Below are 15,696 nucleotides of genomic sequence, written 5' to 3'. Positions count from 1 at the left end.
AAGCTTGAAATGACAAAAAGCATTTGACAAGTATTCACCTACCAACCTTGGCACTGAAGTGCCATTCCTTTTATGCGGATGTGCATATTTGATTCGGAAAAATTCCATTACTTGCTGCACATTAGAATCATTGACTAAAAGAGACTCACCCATTGTTCTTTATTGTGGTGTGCCGAAGCAAATTGTGAATGGCACTTGAAGTTGAATGTACCAGTGGATGAGGAGGTACAATCCAAAACCACTCTATGTACGAATGTTTATTTTTCAAGATTATTTTTCATTTCATGGGGCTGGTGAGACAGCTACCTCTGTCTCTAGGCCAGACCTTAAATAGAGTATGTGCTGAGATCAGTGTAGACCTTCGCCTTGACATATGTTACTTGGACAGTCAAAAGCGGATATCACTAAAAACATCCTTAATGCAAAATACATAGGCCCTCATTATGACAGTGGCGGTAAAAACCGCCTACCGGCACGGTGACAACCTCCAAAAGACCACCGCCCTGGGTACGAACCGACCGCCATCTTATGACTGTAGCCGGAATACTACCAGAAGGATGGCGGAATTCACCGCCGCAGACCGTTTCATGACCCATGATACGGCCTGGCGGTGTTCTGCTGGCGGACGCTGCTGCTGGCAGCAGCGCCTGGGCCGGTCTCCTGCCGGAGTACCCCCTGGATCCAGGTAAGTCAGGTGCTCCAACAGGGGAGGGGGGTGAGGGGTGTTGTGTGTGTGTGTGTGTGAGGGTGTGTGTGTATGTTTGTGTGTGCATGAATGCAGGTGTGCGTTGCGTGTGGTATGTGTGTGAATGTGTGGATGTGTGAGTGCGTGTATGTTGTGTGGTGTGAATGCGTGTGAGCTTATTTGTCAGTGTGTTTGGATGTGTGTGTGAATGGATGAATGCGTGCGCGGGTGCATGTGGGTATAAGTGTGTGTATGAGTGTGTCTGATGGTGCGTGAAGGTGCGTGTTTGTTGGGGGGTGAGTCTAGAGCCAAACCGCCAATGTCATATTTTGGGGAGAAGTACTGCCAGCCTGTTGGCAGTACTTTTCTCCATAATACCACCATCCACCAGGGTCATAATGAGGGCCATAGTCCCTAAAACAATTATGCTAACACAGAGGTGGATCCTCTATAATTATGCTGCATTTGTAAGCATAGAGGACATACATTTTAAACTACTTTACTTTTCCTGAAACTCACCTTCTACTTGTGCTTCAACATTTTGGTGGTACAATGCTGCAGGGAGGTCTAACCAAAAGTTTAACCTAGGTTAAAGGTACTCCCTATAGACCAATTACCCCAGATTTATGTTCTCACTTTGACTTCCTTTACTTTCCCATGCCTTTAGTTAGTCTTTTTTATATTAGATAAAATGAAGGTATAGTTAAAGTACTAGCTGGGAAGTAAAGATCTGATGAAGAAAAAGAGATAAAATTAATTTTAGACAATTTTTACTCCTGTGAAGCAGAAACACGTATGTCAGAACGGGCAAAGCTGAAGGGAGGACACCACTATCATGCTAGTGGTGCCCACCCCTGTTGTATTACAATGTTGCCGCCAGGCTGACCAGTGGGAACATTATACTATGACATTCCTGCTGGGCTGACCAGCAGGAACAGTGCTATGGTATTGGCCTCAGCTCCCTTAATGGAGCCGAGGCTAACACCGTAGCACCCTAGCACCTTCAGAATGCACACTGTTTGCAAAGTAGACAGTGCACAGTCGGACGGTGCTGGGCAGGGGCCCCCCTGTGGCCCCAGCACTGGCGTACTGCCAGCTTTTCCATGGCAAAAGGCTGACAGCAAGTAGGGTTCTGATCAGCACAGTGGCGCTGAGTTCAGCGCTGCCGTGTCTGAGCACAACCCCGACTGTCGTCAGCCCATTAGGAGCCATGATCCCGGCGTAGACGGCAGTCTTCTGGCGGTCCGACCGCCAAGGTTGTAAGATGGCAGTCAGACTGCCTGGAGTGTGGTGGTCCGACCACCACTCCTAGTCTATTGATCCTTGGTTCGCCAGACACATAATGATGTCCTATATGTCCCAATTTTTGTTTCTTTTCTTTTACATTTGCTCAGTATAATAATTAAGACTTTTGGCTATGCCACAATTTTAAGAATAAAGCTGTGAAGAAAAGTGTTTGCTCACTTTGAATCGCGAAAATACAGCCCAAAATGAATTTACTTATTTTTTGATCCGTGAGCAATAGCTATTGATATTCCAATAAAATTGCACTAAAATTTGAATCTTCCTAGCATTTAAGTAGGAAGTCCTTGGAGTACCTTTGTTTGTGCTGAATCATTACAACTTTGGTCCATGCGGTCCACTGTAAAATGTGATTCCTGAAATAATAGTGCAATTCACTGAGTTAAAAAAGCTACAAAAAAGCCCTTCAAATCTGTAACAGTAGGAGGTGGCCACAAAAAAATGAAGATGAGTGTTTAATCTAAAGGATGGTGAAAACATCACTGCTCGCAAATGAAATGACACTACATTTGATTGACTGCTATATCATATTTCCATCATTTAGAACAGAGTTAATGAATTATGTTGCTCTGCTCGTACGGTTTATTTAATTACATACAGGAAGTATAGAATGAATACACATATAAAATTAAATGTTTGGCCACATTTTACAACAATGATCTTCGGGGCGGTCCAACTTTTCCATTTCCTCTTAGAGATTATTCTAAAATTGATCATTGGAATGTTAGGAGCTCCATTGGAAACAATGGAGTGCTCTGGGCTTTTACTGGCTGTTAAAAGCCTGAAGCGTCAACATTCCAATGTTCTTTGTTCACAGCAACAGCTGTGAACAAAGGCCTCACAGAGCCCGAGGGGGATTTTATGCCCCTCAGGCTCCATCAGGACTTTTTTTTTTTTTTTTTAGAACATTCGGCCCTCTGGCTGAATGTTCTAATAGCTTTACAGCCCTTCGTAACTGAGCTATACTGGTAATTAAAGACCCGCTCCCTTGTCAAAGACCCTAGCCTTTGCTTCGGGCCTTTCACACTGAAGTGGGCCTTTAACGAACTGTAAAGCCCACTATGGTGGGCGCTAAGGCTATAATGTTCTTCCCTAACCCTCCTGGAGAATATGCTGTAGTGTTCTTGAAGGAGGATCCACCCTTTCAAACACTCCAGGAGGTTTTAGTAGCTCGTCATTGTAATATGCGGTGGTATTACAACAGATTCCTTAGAGATTTTTCTTATTCACAAGCCATCCCTGCCTGGTGTGCACCATATAACACCAACAGGTGTAGTTAATTGTCATCTACCCACTGATTAGGGAACATTCTCATAGAAGCAGACAAATACGGGCAATAAGTCAGATCTCTGTGTCTTCCACAGGCAGGGCTGGAGTCAGAGTTTAAAGTAGCTTTCACAAGTGTTTCAGTCTGATGCTCAGGTTGTCTACAGGGGTTATTGGAGGGGAGTGCCTCCCAAAATGGGCTCCATTCAGGGCCGGCTTTAGTGCTGTTAGCGTCCAGTGTGACAGTTTTGGCACCCCCCCATGACCTCCTCCTTAGATTCCTTCACGACCACCAGACAAAAGTGCCCCTCTCACATATATTTCATTTGCTGTAAAGCACTGGTAAATGTGGCTTTATTATCAAGAATGTATACCTACCCAAACAAACCCTTTTTAGCAATGTTAGAAATAGATAATGAAAGACTGGGGAAAAAACATAACGTCCTAAACTATTTTATGCAGTTTGCATGCAGTTCATTCATGATAGTTCGTAACAGTCATTCTTCTACATTAGGGTTGTATCTTAAGAACTGAGGTAACAAAAGAATCACTGTGAAAAAACCAGTAATCAATCGATTCAGCTATCCACATAAAATGCAGACCTATGATCTGCCCAGTACGCGTTCTTTGCAGCAGGCATATTAACTCTCTGCTCTACTTTATGGCACGTCAAACCTGCCACTAGACCAAACTCAGAGCTCTCTCTCTGTCCGAAACATTAATCACAAGAGTTAGCTTGACATTTTTATTGCTGTCTGAAAGCTGGATGTACAAGGTACTCTACAGCAGTTGTTATTAAATTGTAAGTTATTAACTAAAATAAATAAATACAGTGCCTCCCTGTGGTCAGCAACCCCTCTCTAGGTCAGCACCCAGTGAGGCCACCCTAGTCGCGCTGCCCTGAAAGCTGGTCCTAATGCCATTCTTGCGAGAAGCACAATAAATGATCTAACCCAGGAGCAATATTTCTCTGCAGCATCAATTCTTATGTATATCTATGAGAAACATGTGTTACAATCTGTCTTCACTGTTTTTGGGGCTAGATAGGTTTAGGATTCCTCGGTCCATCTAGGTCTAACAGTAGCTCACTGACTACGAGCCATCTCAGGGTTTATCCTATGTTTCAATATTTGTCCCCAACCTGGGACTATCTAACAAATATAAATTGAAACTTAATGGCACACACAGATGCTTGATGAAAGCATTATGAAGGTCCATATGTAGTGTGGAAATGTGACTGGCTTCTGCGTGAGCAACTACTACTTCAGTTTGTGAAGTGAAAGGGTTAAGCCCTTCTGTCTCACCAAAATGGTTTATTAAAATGAGAGATTTTGCAATGCAGAAGGTTTGTATAATGTGTTACACAGATGCATTGAATTCTTCATTGATCAGTGAAATTCATTTTTTATGATTTTTTCTAACTGTGGTTTCAAAAAGATTTAGATATAGATGTTATTCTATCTTATTCATATTTGTGAAGTGCTGACCACTACTGTTATGCTTTAGCAGTGCATGAATTTTCTAGGTGCTGTTTTCTGCAGATCTAGGAAGACAGTCAAAGGAGGAACAATTATTTCTGTAGTGTCTGTTATTCTGTGTGTATTTGAATTTGTGTGGTTATGTGTGCTGAAGGACTTAATCTTTTTCTCTCAAATTCAGGAGATCATTAACACATAGGCCCTCATTATGACATTGGTGGTACTTACTGCCACGCTGACTGCCGCCAACATACCGCAGCAGTGGCGGTTATCCATTCACCATATTATGACACACACTCACCAAACTGTCACTATTCAGCCACATACACAATTCCGCCACACCAAAGGTCAGTGATAAACTGACAGTATCAAAACCCACTCTGTTACGCCAGCAGAACAATGCCCATCACATTAAGACTCACGAATCACCAAGGCGGACATTCAATGGCAGTAAACCATTGGCGGTACATACCGCCGCGCTCAAAATACACACACACAAACAAAACACCACCACATTGCACAATTCAAACTACACACACCTGACACCCATACACAAACCACGCCCACACACCCACACCACTATAAAACACACACCCACAGTACCCACAACCCCTTATGAATACAAATCATTGACACCAGAGGGAGACAGCAAGACCATAGACAAGGCCAGAGCCACACACCACCATCACCAATACACCACCCACGCACCTCACAACACACACCCCAACACATCACCCTACACACCCTCACCCACACCATTCACACAACACCCATGGCACCAGAACGACACCCCAGAGGAGCTAAGGGTCATGGTGGAGGAAATCATCCGGGTAGAGCCACAGCTATTTGGTGCACAGGTGCAGCAAATATCCATTGCTGCGAAGATGGAGCTATGGCAGAGGATCGTGTATAGGGTCAACACCGTGGGACAGCATACCATAACAAGGGACAACATCAGGAAGAGGTGAAACGACCTACGGGGAAGGTGTTTTCCATTGCAGCAAGACACCAACTCGCTGTACAGAGGACTGGCGGTGGACCCCCACCTCCTCCCCCACAACTAACAACATGGGAGGAGCAAGTCTTGGCAATCATGCATCCTGAGGGCCTGGCAGGAGTAGCAGGAGGACTGGACTCTGGTAAGTCAAATCTCTAGTATTATCACCCCTCTACCTGCGTGCCATCACATACCCCCACCCCACCCTTACCCTCACTCCCATCACTCCACCACCTACCACACACTCCACCATCACATCTCACTCATCCCAATGCCAAGCCCTGCTTGCCATACCAATGCATGGACACCACTCACAGACCTGCATGGACACCTATCACTAAAACATGTACACTAGAGAGAATCAGCTAGCCCACCACATACCAACTCACACAAGTGAAATCTGCCAGGGCAATAACAACCAAAGACGGCAAGCCACCCATGCACCATATGTCACACACAGAAACAATAACACTGTATTTACATCCCCACAGGTATCCCAACCAATGTCAGCAGAGAAGAGGTGCCAGCAACTTCCAGCCCCCCACAGAAGAGGCCCACAGTGATGACAGCAACTCTGGTCTCCTGAATCTGGATGATCAACCTGGCCCATCAGGGACCTCTGGACAGTTGGTTAACCAGCCACAGACAAACACCACCACAGAGTCTTCCCCCTCAGGAAACACCACCACAGCACCCACCCAGCAAACCCATGCCTTTGTCCCCAGGACACGTCAATCAGCAGTGTGTCCACCACTACAGGGACCCCAGGGCACACCTCGCACCCAAGACAATCAGGGACCTGGGGTCAGTGGGAACATGGTTCAGGGGACACAGGACAACAGGGAAACTGGGAGGAGTGCTGTGTGCCAGGGCGAGGACAGGCCCAGGCAACCTACTCTCCAGAAGACACTCACTGAGATCCTGGGAGCATCCCAACATTCCCAGGATACTCTGGGCCAGATCCTGGACAACGTGCAGGAGAACAGGCGGCTGCAGTAGGGTCAGTACCAGGAGATCAGAGATGACTTGCAGGCCATCAACACCACCCTGGTCTTCATAGCAGGGGTGCTGGCAGACATGGCCAACATTATGAGGGAGGCAGTCTTACAACAGCGGGCCCCTGCCAGACTACTGAACTGCCCTCCACCTCCGTGCCGCTAATGGACAGGAGGCTCCGCCACAGGACCAACAGGCCACAAGCACCCCTCCCCCTGCAGAAGGAGAACCCCCGCCAACATTCCCTGTGATCCAGGTAGAAGCCAGAGACTATTGCCAAGACCCCGCCAGGAAATGAGACTCTCCTGATTGTCATCCTTGTGCCCCACTCTGTCACCCTGTCCACCTTGAACTGCCATTGCTCCCCTTCCTCTGTCCCCTTGGACAATGCACCTGTGCTACAAATAGACTGGAACAATACCGTGGACTTTCCTCCATCATCACCCCAGCCTATTGCACTACCCCCTTTTCTTCATAGCACTTCAGTAAACACACTTTGAAAAAGTGTGGAGTATGTCAAATGATTTAAGTATGTATTTGTTTAACAAGGTTCAAACATTGCAAATCAACTGTACAGTAATGTGCACATAGGATAGACCTGTAGTTGGCTGCAGTGAACACACCAGGAGTGATAGTGGGGCATTAACATCTGCAAAAAGAGTGTCCAAAGGGTACAGTAAGTGGGCATAGAAGTGGGAAATCAGAGCCTGCCAGTGACAATTTGAAACAAACAAATGACAATGAAATGTGAATTTACACTGTCTAACTTGTGTGTCATTTGAAGTATTGTCGAATCACTGCAGTTCTGTTGTCCTCATCCTCATCCTCTGCCTCCTCATCCTCACTGTCCACAGGGTCCACTACTGCCACACAGCCATCTCCAGCCTCCTCCTCCTGCAGAAAAGGCACATTGTGTCTCAAGGCAAGGTTATGCAACTTGCAGCATGCTCCGATTATCTAGCAGACCTTCTTGGGTGAGTAGCACAGGGATCCACCTATTAGATGGAGGTACCGAAACCTGGCCTTCAGGAGGCCAAAGGTACGTTCAATTATCCTTGTTCACCCATTTGCCTCATTGTAACGTTCCTCTGCCCTTGTTCTGGGATTTCTCACAGGGGTCAGTAGCCATGATAGGTTGGGGTAACCTGAGGCACCTGCAAATATTGAGGGACAACATTTAGCCACATACTATGCTATATGGCCCACACGATACCCATACACCAACATCCACTGGGTGGGAACCGGGGCTCACCTATTAGCCACACCCTGTGCCTCTGCTGTTGGGCCATCACATTTGGGATGCAGCTATTCCTCAGGATAAAGGCATCATGCACAGACCCAGGATACTTAGCATTGACATGGGAGATGTACTGGTCCGCCAGGCACACCATTCATTGAGTGAAAACTCTTTCGATTTCGGAATGCCTCTTCATTTTGCCGTGGGGGAACAAATGGAATATGTGTGCCATCAATTGCCCCAATTATGTTGGGGATATGTCACATTGTATAGAAGTCAGCCTTCACTGTGGTCAAATCCTCCCCCTGGGGGAAAACAATGTAGATGCACATGTGTTTAATCAAGGCATCCAGCCCTCTTGTCAGCACTATTGAGAACATTGGCTGTGACATTCCTGCTGCCAGGCCCACTGTCACTTGGAAAGAACAAGTTGCCAAGAAATGTAGCACAGGTAGGTCTTACACAAGAGGGGGGATCCCAGTGGGGTGACGGATAGCAGATATCCGGTCAGGCTCCAATTGGGCACACAGCTCTGTCATTGTGGCCCTGTCAAGTCTATAGGTGAGGATAATGTGCCTGTCCTCCATTGTTGCCAAGTCCACCAGGGGTCTGTACACAGAGGTATGTCTCCATCTCCTTTTCATCCGCAGCGGTAGCAATCTATGGGGCAAAAGAGTGAGGAGCCGGTCATAAACTGTACATTCTAGCCACAACAGTACAATGCATGATGTTAATTTGAAATATATAAGTGGTGTGAGAAGGTAGCCTCTTTCTAGCCTTGTTACCCCCACTTTTGGCCTGTTTGTGAGTGTATGTCAGGGTGTTTGTCACTGTTTTCACTGTCTCACTGGGATCCTGATAGCCAGGCCTCAGTGCTCATAGTGAAAACACTATGGGGGTCATTCTGACCCCGGCGGTCTTAGACCGCCGGGGCCAGGGTCGGCGGGAGCACCGCCGACAGGCCGGCGGTGCCCCGCAGGGCATTCTGACCGCGGCGGTAAAGCCGCAGTCAGACCGGCAACACTGGCGGTCTCCCGCCAGTGTACCGCCGCCCTTTTGAATCCTCCAAGGCGGCGCAGCTTGCTGCGCCGCTGAGGGGATTCCGACCCCCCCTACCGCCATCCAGTTCCCGGCGGTCTGCCCGCTGGGAACCGGATGGCGGTAGGGGGGGTCGCGGGGCCCCTGGCATGGGCACTGCAGGGGCCCCCGTAAGAGGGCCCCTACGAATATTTCACTGTCTGCTTGGCAGACAGTGAAATACGCGACGGGTGCAAATGCACCCGTCGCACCTTCCCACTCCGCCGGCTCGATTACAGGTACCCTAGATTGGAAATCCACAGTTGTTGCATTGCTGGTTTGTGTCTTTCCTGCATTATTCCTCTAACACGACTACTTTGTCCTTAGGGGAACTTCAGTGCACTTTGCACTCACTTTTCAGGGTCTTGGGGAGGGTTATTTTGCTAACTCTCACTATTTTCTAATAGTCCCAGCGACCCTCTACAAGGTCACATAGGTTTGGGGTCCATTCGTGGTTCGCATTCCACTTTTGGAGTATATGGTTTGTGTTGCCCCTATCCCTATGTTTCCCCATTGCATCCTATTGTAACTATACATTGTTTGCACTGTTTTCTAAGACTATACTGCATATTTTTGCTATTGTGTATATATATCTTGTGTATATATATCTTGTGTATATATCTCACTGAGGGTACACTCTAAGATACTTTGGCATATTGTCATAAAAATAAAGTACCTTTATTTTTAGTATAACTGTGTATTGTGTTTTCTTATGATATTGTGCATATGACACTAAGTGGTACTGTAGTAGCTTCACACGTCTCCTAGTTCAGCCTAAGCTGCTCTGCTAAGCTACCATTATCTATCAGCCTAAGCTGCTAGACACCCTATACACTAATAAGGGATAACTGGGCCTGGTGCAAGGTGCAAGTACCCCTTGGTACTCACTACAAGCCAGTCCAGCCTCCTACAAGTGGCATCTGTCCTGTATGTACAATTGTGAACTGTGACGCAGTTATAGTACGGGGCCTGCCTCCCCACCCCCGAAATGGCATCTGCCTTTCCTGTGTGAAAGGACAGGTGCAAGTGAGGTAATTCCGCTGACGTTGTGCGCCGTTGCAGGAGGCGGTCGGGAACCGCCGTGCAATGCCTCATTGGATAATATTGGGCCCTATTGGGTACAGTGGCCAATGGTGATGTACGCCGGCGGTGACGTTATGCACTGCCGGGGACGTCACTGCCATTTTCTATTTGTTCACTCACTTGCTATCTTACCTTCAACAGGAAAGGTCCTACACTGCATGTGCTGCTGTTACCTGTGTCTGGAACCTACCATGGTGCGTGTGACTGGGGAAAGGGCCCCTGCCTTCACTTCGGCGGAGCTGGAAAGACTGCTGGATGGGGTCCTACCCCTGTACCTACTGCTGTATGGGCCTCCAGACCAACAGGTGAGTACACTGTGAGCACAATGCATGGGGCATGAATGCATGGATTGGTGTGTGTGAAGGCCTCCTGTAGGGGGGTTTGGTGGATGTCCCCTGGGCGACGTGCTGCTTGTGTGCTGGGCCAGGTCTGTGCAAATGGGGATGGGAAGGGGTATCCATGAGTGTAACAGGCAGGAAGGTCTGACAAATACCTTTCCCTGTGTGTATTTCCTCTGCAGGTCAGCACCCATCAAAAGATGGGTGTATGGCGTGCCATCGCCAAGGACGTGCAAACCTTGGGGGTCACTGGCAGGCGGAGCACCCACTGTCGGAAACAGTGGGAGGACCTGAGACGCTGGGCATGTAAGACGGCGGAGGCCCAGCTGGAGATGGCCTCCCAATGAGGAAGGGGTGCCCGTCGAACCCTGACCCCCCTGATGGCCTGCATACTGGTGGTGGCCTATCCAGAGCTGGATGGGAGCTTGAGGGCATCACAGCAGCCACAAGGGGGTGAGTACAGTGCCCATCATTACTACTTACGCCTAGTGGGGTGGTATTCGGGTGGGGGATGTGTGTCTGTGGGTGCCCCTAGGCCAGGCCTGACATTGCAGAGTAGGTCCCATGTTGACCAGGGTTCTGATGCCTACCTAGCTTGTAGGCATCCACTACTGGGCAGGGCTATGTGGGTCCCAGGGATGCTGAAGTTGGCGGTATGTGTCCCTCCTCATGCCCTGGTGGCCAGCATTGTTACTGATAGTGCATTGCATAGTACATAGGCCTGTTCCCTGTGTGTGATGGTGCTGTGTATGACAACGGTGGTGTTGGTGCAGCCATTGACCAAGTGTATCCTTTGTCTCTCCCCGCCCTTTTTGTTCTGTCATCCTGTCCTTATGTGCATTAGCATCATCTGGCGGAGGAGCAGAGGCACCGGCGACGGAGGGAGCTGCATCCCACAGGACCCAGGAGGCAGAGTCCACCGACGCTGAGGGCACCAGTGGGACGAGGGCGAGGTGAGCACCACGGTGGAGACTGGAGGGGACAGTTCGGACACAGATACCTCCTCCAATGAAAGCTCACTGGTGGTGGTGGACACCTCTGTGCCCACCTGAGCTACAGGTATAGCAACCACCCCTGTACCAACACCGCCCTCCCAGCAGCCCCTCAGCGAGTTGCCTGTGCCCGCTCACCCAGGAGGGTGGGCATCTCCTTCGCCCCAGGCACCTCAGGCCCTGCCCCAGTTAGCCCTTCTGTCCTGAGTAAGGAGGCTATTGACCTTCTGAGATCCATCTCTGTTGGGCAGTCAACCATTGTGAATGCCATCCAGGGGCTGGCAGCCTAAATGCAACAGAGCAATGCATTTCTGGAGGGCATTCACACTGGCTTGGGGGCCCAACAGAGATCAATCCAGGCTCTGGCATCCTCTCGGATGGCAGCCATTGTTCCTGTTTCCACCCTCCCCCCTTCAACTTCCTTTATCCAATCCCATTCCCCTCAACCCCAACCTATCTCAAGCAAACAGGCAGACAGGCATGCACACAAGACAACACATTAGAGTGGCACAGGCAAACAGAAGCACCACACATCATCCCACAGGCACTCACACAAACACAATCCAGATGCAGACTTACCAACATCCACTGCCTCCACTGTGTCCCCGTCCTCCTCCTCCTCCACCTCCCTCCCAGTTGCATCTACACTCACACCTGCATGCAGTACATCCACATCCACTATTGCTATCACCAGCCCACCTATCAGAACACACACCTCACAGGCAGTCACCACTCCAACAGCCATGCACATGTCCCCTGTGTCCTCTCCCACTGTGTCTGCCCCCCCTCCAAGGTACACACACGCAAGCACTCAGACACCCAACAGCCATCCACCTCACAACAGCATCCAGTTTATGCACCTGTACCCAAACACAGCAAAAAGACACCTCCCACAACCACTCCCTCTTCCTCCACTCCCATACCTTCTCCCTCTCCCTGCTCCAATGTCCCTAAGAAGCTTTTCCTCTCCACCATTGACCTCTTCCCTACCCTTCCCCCCATACTTTACTTCTGGCCAGGGTGGCTAAAACCCAGGCAATCACCTCAGTCACCGAGTCTATGGGCCCAGTAGTGTCCACATCCACTTGTGATTGGTAAAGGATCCAGGGCACCAGGCTACCTCACGGAAAGGGTGTCTGCCCAAAGTGCTGCCAGGAAGCGTAAGGAGCCATCCCCAGCTGCTGCCAGGAAGGGCAAGGAGCCATCCCCAGCTGCTGCAAGGAAGGGCAAGGAGCCATCCCCAGCTGCTGCCAAGGAGCCATCCCCAGCAGCTGCCAGGAAGGGTAAGGAACCATCCCCAGCTGCTGCCAGGAAGGGCAAGGAGCCATCCCCAGCTGCTGCCAGAAAGGACAAGGGGGCTGCACCAGCAGGCGGGAAGGACAAGGGGCCTGGTGCTGGGACTCAGTCGGAGCCCCACCACCAACCATGATTGTGCAGCTGTCCGAGGCTGCAGGGGATGGGCAGGAGCTTCCCCCCACAACCACCAGCAGTAGTAGCACCACCAGCAGTGGGCAGCCGTCTGAGTCTGCAGGGGATGGGCAGGAGCTTCCCCCCACAACCACCATAAGCAGCAGCAACACTACCACCACCAGCAGTGGGCAGCCGTCCGAGGAGGCAGGGGATGGGCAGGAGCCTCCCACACCACTGCCAGCAGCAGCACCACCACTGCCACCACTGAACAGTTGTCACCAACGGCGGACATTCTGTAGACCTGCCACCATGGATTGTTGTGTGGCCTGCCCCCTGCAAATCCAGTGGGTATGACACCCAGCTGAGAGATTGTGACCTTGCACTCCCCAGGATCCGAAGCACAGGGCACAATGCCCCCTCCAGAACCAGTGGGTATGACACCCACTCACCCCATCCTTCCCAAGATCCGAGGCACAGGGCACAATGCCCCCTCCAGAACCAGTGGGTATGACACCCACTCACCCCATCCTTCCCAGGATGAAGATCACAGGGCACAAAGCCGCCTCCAGAGCCAGTAGGGAAGCCACCCACTCACCCCATCGTCCCCAGGATGAAGATCACAGGGCACGATGCCGCTTCCAGAACCAGTGGGGAAGCCACCCACTCACCCCAACCTTCCCAGGATGAAGATCACAGGGACCAAGGCCCCCTCCAGAGCCAGTGGTCAAGTCACCCACTCGAGAGACTGTGGCCTTGCACTCCCCAGGACATCGCACAGGGCATGTTGCCCCCTCTAGTGCATGTGGGCAAGTCACCCACTTGAGAGACTGTGGCCTTGCACCCCCAAGGACAGAGCAATCGGCATGTTGCCCCCTCCAGGACCAGTGGTGTTGCTCCATCTGCCGGCTGAGGTGCCCCCCTGTTCCCCTTCCCCCTGAGGTGCCTGCCTATTTTCCAAATGATTCCCCTGCAGTGTTATGTCCGTGTTGTGGCAGGAGACAAGTGAGGCCTTGGACTTTGTCATGTGGCCCTCTGGCCCACACACATTGAGGACAATTGTCCCTTGAATTGTACATATGTATATACATTTATATTGGATGTATGTATATCTACTATATTTGTATTATTACACTCACTTTCATCCATTCGTGTGGTCCTTGCATTATTCCTGAGGGGTATGGGGTAAATATGTTTTTTAAATGCATCTGATTGTGTGTATGGTGTTGGGGGTGGTGGTGGGGGTGGGGGGTTGTGCGTGTGTGTGTCATTCTCTTTTTCCTCCCCCTCGCCTGTGGACTAGGCGGCTGCACTCACCGTGGTTGTCTTAGCCATCGTTGGTGTTCGTGGTGGAGCAGGACGTAAAAGATCATTGAAAGTATTTGCAGCTCAGGCTCCATGGCGGCATGGTTGTTCCCTGCGTCTCTAATGGTGAGTCCTTTTCCTTCTGTGCAGTGTTTCTGCCAGGCTTTTGATGTCGTTGGTACTGTCCCGGGAAAGGTGGCAGATTGGGCTGTCATAATACGGTGGGCGGAACATTGTCTTCCACCTGGCTGTAGGCTGCTACCATCGTGGTGGCTGTTGTTTCCACCCTGGCGATCGGTGTGGTAAAGTGGCTGTATATCTGAGCTCTTTCTGCCACGGTCATAATTTGGTGGTAATTATCGCCAGCCTGTTGGCAGTATTACCGCCACTTATCACCGACCGCCAGGGTTGTAATGAGGGCCATAATTTCTTATATAGACATTACAACCCAGGTCGGTGTCTTATGAAGCAATGCAATGCTAGCACGGGTGTATTATTATTATGCCAGTTTTATTGGTGTGGTTCTAGGGCGTAGGTTGGGGTGGTGTGCGAAAGTGGCACTAATTTGACAGAGCGTTGCCGGTTAAATGGCTTTGGTGCTGTGTGGTCCACATGCTGGTAAGGGAGTACTCATTATTTTGAGTGCATGACCATTTGGAGGCTAGATTCAAATATTTGTATTTAACTTTATTGTTGAAAGTAGAATGCTGTTGGGCTTCTAATCTAAGCCCAGACATGGGTTATCAGAGTTGAATTGGATTTAGACCAGGGAAAACTAGTTATTGTCCGAAACTGAGGAACAGAGTTGCTTTTATACATTAATATAATGTTCAGTGGTGATTTCAGAGGGTGATTCATTGTGTCTGGCTGTTCTCTGTGAGAAAAGCAGAAAAAGAAAAACATAAGGAGAGGAAAAGTTATTTTCCCAGTAATGTGAATGGAAATTCTACAACAGGTTCATGATCAGGCTTTACACTTGCACAATTATTGACAAAGTATTTTGTATTTTATTTATCACGTGTTCGGTAAGTAAAAAACATGACACGAAGAAAGAAGAGAAAAAGAAAAGGAAGGAAAAGAAAAGAGAAAAAAGAAAAGAAACAACAAAAGGACAAAAAATCGTAGAATACAGTAATAAAATCAATTTGAGATAAAATGTTTTAGCTGAATTACAGAGTGCTACGATGTTGCTTGCAAGCTGATTGTGCTTGTTTGTGTCGCTTGTTCAGTCTCTTGAAGAAGGTGCCCTAATTTATCCAAAACTTTAGCCAGTCTGCAGCTGAGCTGTACGTCGTACCCTTTAAAGCCTGCCAATATCGCCAGTCTGCACCTACGCAGCCCCCTTTGGAGACGAACTGGTTGTATGATCCTGTTATGATCTGTTGTAATGCTTTTGCATAGGCATATTTGATGGATCAACGTTTCCGGAGCCAGCCCACATAGTCGACAGGTGTCTGTCGTTTTGACTCTCATCCACGTAGGAAGGTGGGCATGTGTTGGAAGGAATACCATTCGGTGTTTCATAAAGGCTGC

The sequence above is a fragment of the Pleurodeles waltl genome, chromosome 12, assembly GCF_031143425.1.
Source record: "Pleurodeles waltl isolate 20211129_DDA chromosome 12, aPleWal1.hap1.20221129, whole genome shotgun sequence".
Lineage (NCBI taxonomy): Eukaryota > Metazoa > Chordata > Amphibia > Caudata > Salamandridae > Pleurodeles > Pleurodeles waltl.
This window is presented reverse-complemented; position numbering follows the sequence as displayed.